At 42.1% G+C, this 14,660-nt stretch overlaps 1 long non-coding RNA gene across 1 annotated transcript; it reads left to right on the forward strand.

Moving 5' to 3' along the window:
* Positions 1-11,474: 11,474 nt before the first annotated feature.
* LOC119656567 lies at positions 11,475-11,845 on the forward strand. Its single transcript, XR_005250062.1, has 2 exons — positions 11,475-11,573; positions 11,646-11,845. It is a non-coding gene; the product is annotated as an uncharacterized LOC119656567 (long non-coding RNA).
* Positions 11,846-14,660: the final 2,815 nt, after the last annotated feature.

Consider the following 14,660-nt stretch of genomic DNA (forward strand, 5'->3'; position numbering starts at 1 on the left):
CACAGAGAACATCGATGGTGGCCACTGTCAAATCAAATTCACAACATTCGAAATAGACGAAATCAACGAAATCAAATCAATCACTATTGCCAACAAAACACATAATAAAAATTTGATTCGGCCTGTCCTATGTTATGGCAGCGACAAGAGGACGATTCACTAGACTGAAGAGCAAAAAAATCAACGCTTTCGAATATTGGGTCCTCAGGAGAATTTTAGGTTTTATGAAGCTGGATGACAGACACCCAATCCGTTACACCAGTGAGTAGTACCTATCATATGAAGTCCTCGTCCATATTAACACTCGAAAGGTCGAGTGCGTAAGTCATATAAAGCGTATGACGATTGAGGAATTCCCAGCTGCCTACTGAAAGGCAAATTGGAGGGCAACGTCCACCCAGAACAGGAAAAACACCAAAACAGGTGGGAGGACCCAGTAGATAACACAAGTTTCCAAAATTGGAGGAACGAAAAGAATAAAGACGAGACGTCAAGGACCGTCATCGGACTGTAGCGCTACAGAAGAAGAAGGTGTAAGAAATTGAGATGTGGTCGAGTTTGGTTTAGTTCCTAGTTAAAAAATTGGTGAGCAACTTCTTAAGGATACTTCTCGTTTTATGAGTCGACTGCGATCCCGATGCACCCGAGTCGGGGCACGTAGGTTCTTGTAAGGGATATATGAGGGACCATGTATTCAAAAACAAGCCACCCATCCGCCCTCCCACATTCCGCCCGCAAGGCGCAGAAACCAGCAATCACGTAGTAGACGTGACACTTCGTGAGGACTTGGGTGCAGGCGGACCGATAAAGTCAACATTGGCTACTTTTTCGATTATTAGAGTAGCTCTGCCCGCATGGTTGAGTATGGTCAACGCGGATGATCACATTCCTCTGCTTCAGCATTCGCGTAAAATTTTCTACGCTTAGGATGAACTTCAAGGAGGAAATAAGGGTTCTAAATGTGCTGTGTGCAGAAAAGAGCGCGATATATATTTTGACGCCTAGTTTTTACATAGAGAAATCAGAGCAACTTTCCGATAAGGTAGAATGAGCACCTTTTAACCACTCACTCCGCTCCGTTAAAACAAATGGCAAAATTATCATAAGACCTCTTTTATAAAGTTCTAATGAAGACGTTTCATTTGATGTCCAAATGTAAAATGATGCCATTTACCAAATGCGTGGAAATTCCTAACGATACTGCTCAATAAGTACTAAGTTCCCACGGAAAAAGCAACGATTGGAGTTACGTAGTCGACGAAACTACCTCGCCCAATAGCGTTTACGAGCATTTCTTCGCAGCGTACATAGAAATGGGAATATTTGCTTCTTCCTCTTGTCAAGGAGGAAACAAAACCAACAAAAGTTCTGAGGAAATATTCGAGCTATTGCCGCCATTAAGAACGTTGCCCACATTCAGCGCCAAATATCCAAATGAAAGTTGAAAAAATCTTTTCAAATATTGTGCACAGTATATAGCGATGTCCCTCCTTTTCCATGCTTCATAATTAATTAGGGACAAAAGGTCCATCATTAATGTCAGTTTGATTAAAAGAAATGTTAGAACAAATGAATATACATTGGCCATCGTCCCTTTGTAAAAATCATTTTAATAGGAGCAAGCTTGTAAAGACAACGAGCGAAACTACCTAAACGATTCTCCCTGTCAAGGGTAATCTTCTTCCCACTCTCCATTTTGTTCTGCTTTAGATTCGTCCATCGGAATGAATGTAGGAGAAAATGGCACAGTCTGGAAAAAAGTTTCGGATATTTCAGCTCGGGAAAGAGCCCATGCATAAAATATTAAAACCTACGAGCATGAGATGCGCGCAACTAGTCTCATTAAATTTTCTAATAAGAACACGAAATAAAGCGTTCACATAACATCTCCTGAATAGAAGATTCCGAAATGACGGCGAGTTTACTTCAGATGGTCCCCATGAAAGTAAGCTTTAATGAACAACACCACATCACTTTTTATCTAGAAAGGATAGTGAAAGGGGCAAACGCAGTTCACTCACGCCATACACTCCAGGCACACAAGGCTCTCCCTGCTCCCAATGCGAGACGGGGAGCTCTGTGCAAACGCGACGTTAGAGTCACGTTTTTTATTCAGCGAATCATAAAGATCCTTTTTGTATCCTCGTTGTTAATAATGACAACTTAATGGAAATAATTAAGACATTAAAGTGTTTTATCATTAACGTCCATTCATTCGGTTTGTCCTTCTCCTCTACCGTAAAAGGTATTCCGCTAAACATCCCTGGCATTTCCTTTCACCGTAACTTTAATGACATCATACGCAGAAAGTTTATGATGGGAGCCTTTCAAAAGATAAATCCAACCGACAGACGCTCGGAATGTGATGGCTGGGGCCACGAAAGACAAGCTGCCCCATCAAAATTTTAATGTGCATAAAAATTTAGATTGTTGGATTACGACTTTATTGTCAACAACAATCACTTGTACATTCATTGTCCCATCGGGATGTCATTTGAAGATTCGCATCGGGCGAGGAGCATACTTAATAGAAACTATGCTTTCGCGGCCATTAGAGCTGCAAGACAGACTTAGGTACACAATTATATTAGCAACAGACAGAATAAAGGGACGTGGCTTAGTAAAATGAGAAATCAACACAGGGTGCTTTGTAGGAATCAGAAAAGTCACTTTTAAGCAGTGTGTCACGTGCGTGACATTACCAAATCTTCCGCATGAACTCTCAAAGTAATGAATTCTTTATTTCTGCGTCTATTGCATGCGATCTGGCCTGACTGATTAATAATTACTGCCTTTTCTTTCCGCTCGTGTAACTCACTTTCAAATACTTGGGAATTTAATTTGAACTGAAATGACTGCGGGAAAAAGATACAATTTGTAACTGAATATGCTCTCTAGGAAGTCTGTTTCAGAAAGGCCTCATCGAAAGATAATATTCTTTCCATAAGTCGACTTCATCCCGGTGAGTGTGCAGCTGAACATTTATGGTATTTTGTCTCCTTATAAATGAAAATGGAAAAGAATTTCTTTGTAATACTTAGTTTATGGATGTTTAGTTTTATCGCGAACAAACGGTGCATTTATATTAGTTGAGATGATTTAATTTTCAAAGATGATTTTTCTGTGCCTTTGAAACTCGTTACCAAACAAGTAAACTATGCATTACTGGACGAGACTACGCATGACAGTTTCCTTGATCTTTTGTTCTGGGCGAAAATCTTTGTTCAAGTTTTGTTTGTCTTTGTCTTTACTTTGCTGGTGTCGACTTCTCGTGTGGACAGCATGAAATGCAACCAACCTAAAAGATAGTCTTATCTAAAATTAATTAGGGAAGGATATTGAAGAGGAAGAATAAACTCTCCATCCGCGCTCTGTCAGCCAACCACCAGCAGTGAATCGTTAATGTATTGGTTTAACTAGAAATCTTATTCAAAAAATGCAGAAATTTGTCCAAATCGTACTCATAGTGTCGAAATCTATGAAGGTCTACCAGGACCGTTAGTGGGTGGGGACTGCCACACAATGTACAAAGTAACCCCACTATTAACAAAACGCAACAGATTTAGACTGCGGAATCGAAAACACCTCCAATCCAGGGTGTTAAGCGAACCGTGCTCATTGCACGGGGGTAATTGACTGTATTCGAACAGATCCTCATTGATGCCTGATCGCCTCAGTAAGTAAGCCTCACAGGGAGAAAAATTGAAGTGGAAACTAGCAAAGGGGTATGCTTTAAGCCAGTGAAATCACTCGGGGTAGATGGTATTTTCCCAGCACTACTCCAGAGAGATGAAGAAATCATGCTGCTAGGATCTTTCCTAAAAGGTAGTAAGGGGCAGCCCGAAATATATATCAACGGCATGGAGGCGGGCAAGGGTGGTCTTTATTTCGAAAGGTAAAGGTAACCATCACACATGTTCACTGTCCGGCACTTGTGCAAAGTAGGCTAAGGCACCTGCGAGAATACAGATGGTTGGTTCAAATACTTGAAAGTACTAAACATAATAACATTTCTGTCAGTTACAAGTTTAAACGACATACAGTTTATAGGTAACATATACTATAACCAGCAAAGAAGTAATACTCCTTTTAGGATGCGATGTGATACCCCTTGAACTAGACTGTACGGGAGTCCCAGCATATCAAGCGAAGCTGTGAGTGATTTAGGCGCATTACCCGCAGGTGATAATATTATAGGAACTACAACCACTTCTGAGTATAATTACGCGGTATTTCTACCGATGAATTTATTTGAAATAATAAAAACTTGCTTGTTCTATTCGCTAGTGTTATTTATGCCTGTTGCACCGGTGTCATCACAATGCAGCCAGAAAAGAGATGGTCCAACGTCTCTAACGCCGAACCGGACGTTCAGCACTGGTCATTCTCCACCCGCTCTTTCATTATAAGCTTTTTATAACCTCGGGTGGCGACCACGTCCTAAATGACACACATAAATCCCTCCGTCTCAGCAAAGAGCTCCCCAACACACAGTCATCTGTTTAAATGGTTCAAATGGTTGCCAAAGACAATTCACGTGTTTACAGTGCATTGCCTTCGATATCCATGTATCGACATGCTATTTGTCTGACCACGCTTCACTCAGAGGATTGAAAAATCGATCCTTCAACTTAAGTGGAGTCAACCCACAGTGAGACTTTCTAACATCCACATGCAAGGGACCCGCTCTTTGCTGAAAACGTAAGCGCGTTGCGAGCCAACTTGGCGTTGATGTTGTGATGCTACGTCAACCTCTGATGTCACGAGACAGGTTCATCCGCTCCACGAGAAAGTTTGGATGCTGCATTCGGCAGTTATCCGTATCGCCGCTGGACGTTTTCCAAATCGGTTTTCGTCCAAGGCAATATTACGATTCCAGGAGCCAGTGAAGAGGTAACGAGGTAGCGAATTTATTCAATATGCTTTTATACTTTCCCCCTGCGATGCGATTTCCGTACCAACTATACATGTCACAGGAATTCGGGAAGCAAAGCATCCATCGGATCAAGCATGGATTCCTTACAGAATTCGGAAGTATTTGTAGAAGTCTGTCTAGGTCATAGCTTAAACATGGAGGCCACCAATGCTATGTCCGGAATGCACCTCGTGATGATCTTTACGGATGGCAAGAATTCGATACTTATCTAATCCAAATTCCATCCGAATATCACGGCAGAACACGTCTAGTATTCGCAACAGACTTGTAAGGTGATCGTCAACACCAGCATACAGGAGTATGCATACCGAAAATAAACGAGATGCCATTTAATATATTGCGAGACAATTTTAGCTACACTGTGCGCAATGACAGTGGACACATCGATACCGCTTCAATTGTCACATTGAAAACAAGTACGCTCCTTCAGTGTTTTAACAATCACGGGTCCACAGGGAGATCATGAACCCGGCGAATTTGCTTCACTTGATGGCATTAATGGCAGAGGTTATTTCCCCTCACATTTGACGGTGCCTAGTCATTTGTTCAACCGGAGGTGGAACTTGAACCGCGGTGAAATATTCCCTCCACATCTTAAGCTATTCATCTTCGTGGATGACGTGGCCGTTAAAATTCCTCACAGGACCATCAAGAAACTTGCGAACACCTGCAAGCTCTTCCGTGATAAGGTATACAAATCTAAAATCATTGCCATTGGGGGTAACGTCTGCTTTCTTACCAAGATTTCAAGATTTGCCACATCTCAAGCAGATTAGGTTCAGTTCGCTACCGTCTCCCATCTACCTCCCTGACCAGGCAATCAGCTAAATCTTTACTTCATTTAGATCCGAGATTTACTATTTATCGCGATGTGGTCGATCTAATTCGATAACCGTTACCGGCCAGTTAAGGGGAAACTGGCTTTATGGTTCGCAGAAAGTCGCAAACCCCTCATTTTTGTCGTAGCAATTTCTACCACCGCGTTTTCATATCACATGCCACAAGCGTTATCAGAGCCCTCCCTAATATTAAGACCACCAATCATGATCACAACGTCACCTTTAGAAAGCCTCTTGCTGATCATCATCATCAACGGCGCAATAACCGGTATCCGGTCTAGGTCTGCCTTAATAAGGAACTTCAGACATCCCGGTTTTGCGCCGAGCTTCACCAATTCGATATCCCTAAAAGCGGTCTGGCGTCCTGACCTACGCCATCGCTCCATCCCAGACAAGGTCTGCCTCGTCTTCTTTTTCTACCATAGATATTGCCCTTAAAGACTTTCTCGACTGGATCATCTTCATCTATACGGATTAAGTGACCCACCCACCGCAACCTTTTGAGCCGGATTTTATCCACAACCAGACGATCATGGTATCATAGATTTCGTCGTTATGTGGGTTACGGAATCGCCCATCCCCATGTAGAAGGCTAAAAATACTTTCGGCGGATTTCTCTGTAGAACGCGGCCTAGAGTTCGCAATTTTTTTTGCTAAGACCTCCGAGTCTCCGAGGAATACATGACGAATGACAAGATCATTGTCTTGTACAATAGGAGCTTTGACCCTATGGTGAGACGTTTCGAGCGAAACAGTTTTTGGTAAGCTGAAATAGGCTATGTTGGCAGCCAACAACGTTGTTTGTTGTTGGTGGACAGTAAATGGCGCCCCGCGGTACTGGATGCAAAGATGTTGCTTTGGACCGGTAACGCAACATGCTATGATCACATCTCAAAAGCAAAGCGATCGTAGAAAAATTGCGAGAGAGATGTCTTCGATGGCATGGGCATGCACTTTAAGCCAACCGAAAGAAGAGTGGCTGGATAATTTATTTATTTAATTTATTCGTTATAGTTATTTGAGTGCGTTTCCGATCCATCCAGATCAGAACTACGACCGAAGAAAGTAAACCAATCGATCAAAACAAGCCAACTGACCGAACAAAACCGAAGGAAGAAGAAGATACATTAAACAATTGATAATGCTTCAATTTTTGGCAAAAACTAAGTTATTGATCACGCTCCAAATTTCAGATCAACAAGTCTTAGTCTGTAAATGAATGAGCGTAAGGAGCTAAGGAAAATGAAAATGAAAAAAAGAATCACAGCGGGAATTGCATTGGTAGACGAAGCGTGCCATAAATAAGAATGATTCTGAATGAAAGAGGGGAGGGCTTCAATGAAAGTAAGACCTGGAAAGAAAGTTCAACGTCGATTCCAAATCGAATTGCGTAGAATGTCAAACATTCGAGCAACAACCGAAGAGCTACCGCAAAGGTGACTGTTATATGATTGCTATATCCCATGCCTTCGTTGATACCAGGTTCCAGAACTTACAAATTGGCGGTGTAAATCAGAACTAAAGCTGCATCCGCGTCTAGCACTCTAACCCGGAACCATTTGACACATTACCTTAGGCCAGGCCTATTAAGTATAGGAGCAAAACCCCGGGGATTCGGGGAGTCTCAGCTACCCTGAAATCTCTCCAATCAATCTTACTTTTCTGACTTGAGTGTAAAGTGCCACTCGGCTCCACATATCCTCGCTTTGCAGCTTGACCTCAATTATGGTGTCCGGGAACGCAAAACACCCTTTCCTCGAAAAGTGATAGTGATGGCGTTCCCCTCTTCTACAGACGAAAAATATGTTGCAACATGATCCACCACGTACTTGCAATAAAAGCAGTCGGGCGACTGTGGTTTTCTGATATTGAAAATACTCATGTCCACTGAGCAGCTAGATTAGGTAATAGTCAACCGCACAATGTTTTCGACTGAACCTGAACCGCACGTCTTTCATGAGATGTGTGGTCCTTCTAACTCTGGATTCAGCTCTGGACAGCTTCCATATTTCCATCGCCTTTTCTGAGGTATATAAACTTTCACTCGGCAACATGGATAGCGATCGGAATGACTCCCGCGATAGTAATCACCGCTGGCTCGGAGGCGATACAATAGGTGGACAGAACTCGTCTTCGTCTTTATACTTGCGCTAGGTGGTTACGGTACATTTCCTTACTGAGGGGGTCGGCCCATATTTTGAAACCGTAAAAGAGGCTATCAACCGGCAAATCGGTGTTGCGAATCTACTCGAAGAACCTCATCCTCGTGTCTATCATGATGCCGAGGAATTTCACTGCCGCTTCGACAAGAACATGGTTTCATCCGCTTGAATAAGGAGGATTGCGGGAACCCTCTCCTTGGTCAGCACAACGGCTTCGGTTGTCTCCAGAGGTATAAAGAATCCATGCTCAATCATCCATCTGCTTACTCGCCGCATCACCATTCCCAGCGTGCGATGAGCTAGCTCAACGATGCGATTCATCAGACATCTCGAATCCTAGTTTCGAATCTTATAATGAACAACATGTTTACATTTTATTATACCGTAATTATACTTTTGTTTGTGCAATCCTTTTCTTTACGTTTTTCTCTGGTCGACGGGCGTGACTCTTTTTTTTCGTGACTCTGTCGACAAATTGTTATTCCTGACGTTTGTCACCCCAATCTCATGTCAGTCCGTCAGCTGTTTCTGAGGCCATTTAATGCGGCGCCGGAGGTTAATTCATATTTACGCCTAGGTTCGCGCCTCCAATGATAGAGGGCTATCCCGTAAAGCGTTCCAAAAGTCCGGGCCGAGGATGTATCCCTGAGCCGACCCGGATGTTATCTTCATTCTCCGCTCTCCTCGTGGAGTAAAGTATGGTCCTTTAAATAGTCCCGAAACATCCCCAATAAGCAGCCTAGATTATGGAAACGATTTTTCAGTGCCTCGAGCATGTCGCACCATCTCGCAGAATTAAAGGCGTTCCTTATGTCGAGGGTCACAAGGAGGATAACTCGTTGACAGTGGCGACTGCATGCCCCAGCCAGTTTTCGCGCCACCACTTCTTCCATAGCATCAATTGTGAATCGCCTCGCTCGAAAACAATATTGTGTTGGTGAGTAGTGTCTCACAACACTCATTGGCTTCATGAGCTGCTCAGATAGTTTTCCCACTCTGTTCAACATACTGAAAGGACGATACGCTGACAGCGCCCCGGGGGTACTTACTTATCATCAGAATTATTGCTACCGTTTTTGTCCTTCATGGACAGGACCGCCTCCTTTAGCTCCTTTGCAGTGAAGAGTGGGCATTTCCCAGTGTTCACTCCTTCATCGACAGAATCTGTTCGGATGGAGTGGAGAGAAGAAAGTACCTGCACGATTTCTTCCATCTTCACTACTTCCATAGAACAGGGTGATCGATGCACACCGAGTTTTTTCGTAACCAGCTTATACCTGAGGCCCCGTCAGCAACGTGCCTTCTGCCTGTTGATTTCATAGCGGAGTTCCTTTTCCCCGCCCCCTCCTGTGGGCTGAGCAATGCCGATTCACAAGTCGTTGCTTTGTGTCCGTGTTCGCCACCTTTGTAACATAAAATGCTTTCCCTGGCAAGCCTCTGCCGTATGTCTGTACGCCCAGCACTTAAAGTAGCGGGTTTAAATTACCCTTCTTGTTATTCTGCAAATGATCCACGCGATCATTTGTTCCCACAATATAGAAGTTGGCTCTCTTTCTTCTCAAAAGCAGTTGTAATGGCCAATTTTTGTCCTCTGGAGTTGACATATATAACTCCCACCTTAAGTTTGTTCACATCCGGGTAATCCCTTTTTATCGCCTCTTTAACCACTTCCGTATTAGTGACACAATCCAGATTCCTTATTTGAAAGGTGCGCATGCGTCCTAGACTGGAAACCACTGCCTTTATGTCTAGAATGTTCGGAACTGCCTCGCAAAATGTAGTCTTTTTATCGGTTTTTGTCCCAAGCTCGACAAGTATATCACCGATTCGACTCCACTAGATAGATTTGACTTCTACCCCAGCGTCTTCTGGTTTAGCGTTGTTTAGGACTTATCAATAGGCTTCCGCGAAAGATTCCCCTTCGTACCTTGCCCTTCTCTTTTTTGTTACCGCTGATGTTGTCGTCGTAGTAGACTTCGGCTATGGTATAGTTGGGCCACTGCTTCCACTATTCAACTTATCATAGGTTGTTGTTTCTTAGTTTTCGCTTTTTTCCACGTTGCTTGGTCCGCTTGGTTACCAACTCGCGAAATTCTTCTTGCTGATTGCTATTTTTTCCCCCTCTGGCGGGAGCTGCACTAACGATGTGCGTTTTCCTCAGCGCCTCTTCGGCTGTCTTCCTGGAGTTTCAATAGTGTGCAATAAGTTCCAGTAGTTCCTCCATTTCCATTATGCCATTTTTGATATCCATGGAGATGTTTCACTGGACGATAGTAGCAGTCTTCCGTAGGACCACCTCAGACTTTTTTAAGTAGCCTCTCTTCCTCTACTCTTGTCTTATGGATGAGGCCCATCGTCTCCGTTGAGATGACTTGCATTTCCGTCTAATTGGTAAGTTCATTACCCTTTTTTCCAGACAAAGGGGTGACACACAACTCGGAGTTAGCCATCTATTTTCGTGGCCCCTTTTCTAAACTCGACTTAAATGGTGTCTCTTCTTGTTGGCTGAGAGGATCCGCAGCCACTTCCAGTCGTTTTCACCGTTGGGACTTTTTCAGCATGTCGTCGTCTTAACTAACGCTCCTTGGAAAGAGATTTATAGTCCAATCCCTAATGTAAGCTGCCTGAAGCGCTGATCGTAGTATATTGTTACTCCTCCTGGAAATTTCAGCTTTGGCCGGTTGTGTCGTCGCTTTTGTTGTTGCTGTTGTTGTCATTTGGGTCTCAGCTGCAAGCCGCTATCTTCGCTAGAAAGTGCAGTCGCCTTAAATGATCCCCGTGATTGTCTACGTAAGCAAGGAGGTCAAACGAGGATTAATACAAATCCTTATGGGAGTTTATGTTCAGAGCTGGGATCAGGCGTTAATCAGGAGTCCATTTCAACTGAACCTGCACTGCCAACTTAATGGTGTCATAGCTTTGAATGTACTTGCAGCGCTGTCAAGGTTATTATAGTAACGGAAGCATCTGCATAATTAACCTGAAAGCCGTTTCCACGAAACGTCACTCTCATGTACTAAGGTAATAGAATACCACAGCTGTCAGCTTATGTACAACCTATTCTTTTGCCAAATCATAATTCAATGCCATCACTGCCATCCTATCCATCACCCGCCGTTTTACAATAGTTGGTGAAAATGTCTCACGCGACATCCCAAGGTCAGTCACTTTTTAAAATGTCCATTTCCCCAAAAGGAAAAAAGGCTGGCAAACAACGAACCCATTGTAATAACGTTCTGCTAAAAGAAATTCTTATAAGGGGCTCGCATTTCTTTTTTGGCCTGGTTTATTTACATAGTTTTCATTCTAGCTCTAAACTTTCTCTCTACGGCCCTAACCAGATAGCAACATACCTGGAAAATTTGCACTTTCTTACAAATTGCTCCTTGATTTCCACTTCAAATCTCGATTCTGCCAATAAAATGAGAAAGTCGGGTCTTTAAAAATAAGAGTTGATTTTGCTGTCGATTATAAATCAAATATTTCTACAACGCGGTACGTACTGCCCAAGGCAATAAATCCAAGCAACTCATAATTAGTAAATATCCTTCCCCCAACAGATTGGACATTCATAAATACTTGAAGGAAATATACAATAGAAATTTGGAAACATCATAACTGCTGCAGGTTTGAAAGGTAATCCTCTTTTATCAAAAGAACTCAGCACTAAAACTTCCTAAAAGAGGATAAATTTGTCATTAATTTCAGTAATTTCGAAAGATATCATGATGCCTACTTGGGGGCCAAACCCAGAGTTTAGTTATGTCCAACCGACGAACACGCTCCGTACCTTCGGCCGAAAATATCCCAAAAACAAGCAACAAATGCGAATAATTATTTCAATTATTTCATCTTTCCGACTACAAATAGTAAAATTTATGGAGCAGCTTCTGCTACATTGGCTTTCACCGAGTGCTTTCCCTCTCAATCTTGAGTTTAATTTTCTTGTTATTCATCGTAAACCTCCCGAAAATAAAATGACGATCCAAAGACAAACGCACACCGATCGAACCTACGGATATTTTCCGAGTTCCATTTCCGGGGAGCGAATGACTACACGTGCTTCTTCCACCTATATTTCCCCCCTTTATCTTGCTAAGTTGGATCATTATGTCATCTCTATTGGAATCCGATTGATTGATATGATTGATGTTTAATGGCTGAAGTTATTTTGCGTGTGCTTGTGCCACATAAATCAATATTAGCGGAATATATGCGAATCCACTCCGATTTTCAAGATAGGCCGTCTTTAAACTCTCAAGATGCTGGGTTACCTCTTGAACCCCCATTTTGCTGGGGCGTAAGTCGACATTCCGAGCCGAAAACTTAACCATGGACCATTTTCTGGTTATGATTTAAGCTTTGCCCAGCTTACTCAAACGAACCTTAAAGACGACCCAACTTCAAAATGTTGGGGACTTACCCGGCATTCCTAGATGCTGAGCGTAGGAAACGTAAACATAACAATGCCATTATTTTTCATGCTGTTGGTGTTCTATGCCATGGAATGAACCTATTTATATTCACTTCCATGCCACAGAACTAAATTCAGTTTGGCATGGGAGAAAATTAGAAAATCAACAAAAACGAGGTGGCATTCGTTCACCCCCTTTCCTTAATTAATAACTCCCCAGGAGCAGGAAGTAAACATAAATTTTCTCAAGAATTTTAAAAGGACGAAATTCTACCCTGCTCATCAGCAATCCTTATGTTCACAAGTATGTATAGGAAATGTAATAATTTCTTATCATCCTAGAACAGAAATGAGGGTAGCACAGTATGTCCCTACGATAGTTGAAACCAAGTGTAGGGAGAAAAAAGGTATTCTTCATCCTGACGGAACATTATGGTTTATCAAGTTGGTTGTGTCGTGTTGTGTTTTGTTGTAGTGCTGCATACATTCTGTTGTATGCTGACAATATTTAGGGGAATGTAATTAAGTGCTACTGCGATATCATCCTTGGTATCCTTTTAAGCTTTAATGACACCCTTAGTGGCACTACTTTAGTGTATGCTGCTGGCACCTCCGCAAAAAACTACACAGGCACATTAAAATATGCTGTATAATGTTGCTGTTGTTGCTAATAACGGTCTTTAGCTTATAATGAACATACGAGTTTTTACCAACGGTTTTTTATGACAAATATTAAATTGTCATACAACTTTACAGGAATATGACAAGAAAACTTATAACGGAAGCTATGAGGCAAATGGAAAATATATTTTCTTCTGCCATGTGGAGAGCGAAATCAAAAGCTGAAAAGCGAGGAGTTGAGATCCTACGGATAGCGCAGTAGCACTGCCCCGTCCAAATCCTGTTAGAGGAGAAGCTAAAAACTATACTGCACTTTTAATCAACTGACAATACTTCGTCTTAGGCTGGAACAATTTTTTTTTGTTTAGTAAAATGCATTAACGCTAGATTACTCTTTCAGCCAAACTACTGGCTAAAATACCCCCATGGTGCGTTTAGAACTCTAACCCGGAACCGTTTGACACATTACCTCTGGTCAAGCGTACTCAGCTCACCGGCACATTTCCTGCCCACCTCTCTCTTCTTCGTCTTAAGGCGGTCTTCTACCAACAAACATAAATTTTAGGACCATTTTTAAGATTTTTTGTAAAACAAAACCTTATTAAAAGCGGTTTACAGTCTGTCCGTCTGTCTATCTGTTTGTAACACGCATTTTTCTTGCAAACAGTTATACCCATCAAGACCAAATCTGGTGGAAAGATGGGAACGGTGGACGCTCACTCACATGGTGAGTTACATCCTTCTACCTGGAATTTCAGGGGAGAGGGTTTCCCCACAAATAGAAAAAAAACCCTCTTTTTTCAGAAAATAAAGTCATGTGGTGTATCCGACGAAAGGTTTCGATTAGTACTTTTCAAAGCTGGTCTTGGTTTGTAGTTTCTTTCGGTTACCCATTCTCAGTCTTCGACCCAACAAAAAAAAATATGAAAAAGGCAGTTGCCACTATATGGTATCTAGGCTCCGCAATTACTATTACTACTATTGTTAAAAAATATTTTTGAAAAGCACCCCCCACTTTTCTTATGTTCTTGAAACGTCCTTGACGTAGTCCTTGTCGAAATATCACGAGCGACCTTGAAGCACCTGAACTGTCATTTTTTCTACTTGAAATAAAAAAAAATATTTCTCATTAACAAGTGTTCCCTTGGCTGTGTTCCCCCGTTCGGAATTTTTATTTTGAAATTTGAAAATTTTAACCCTTGAGAGGCTATAAAAATGGAAAAAGACAAAATTTCCAAAGTCTGGCTCGGGTAGTCATAGCGAAATGCTCACTGAACAACTCAAAAAAATTGAATGAATTCGATAAATATTTCTGGTAGAAGTGATGGTCCAATGTATAAAAAAGTCAACTTTCAAGAAAACTGGTTAAAAGATAAAGTGCGGTATAAAACAAGACTGCAGAAACTTACGATTTAATCTACAATGTTCTCAATTGACTGCATTTTCCTCTTTCTGTTGAATCAGGGCCCTTTATGCAAAGTCACTGAAGCGCGTTTCGTCTTCGAAAGTAATCCCCAACACGTCCATGACTTGGGAAATGGATAAAAATTCTTCATTGAACATCACTACTGCTAAATGGGTAAGAATTTGTACCACCCCTTTGCTAAGTACAAATGTTTTGTAATGTTTCCACAATCATTGCCGACATTTGGACCAGTTCCACCTGTCAGCGCAACTGAAGTCGAGGC

The sequence above is a fragment of the Hermetia illucens genome, chromosome 5, assembly GCF_905115235.1.
Source record: "Hermetia illucens chromosome 5, iHerIll2.2.curated.20191125, whole genome shotgun sequence".
NCBI classification, from domain to species: Eukaryota; Metazoa; Arthropoda; class Insecta; order Diptera; family Stratiomyidae; genus Hermetia; species Hermetia illucens.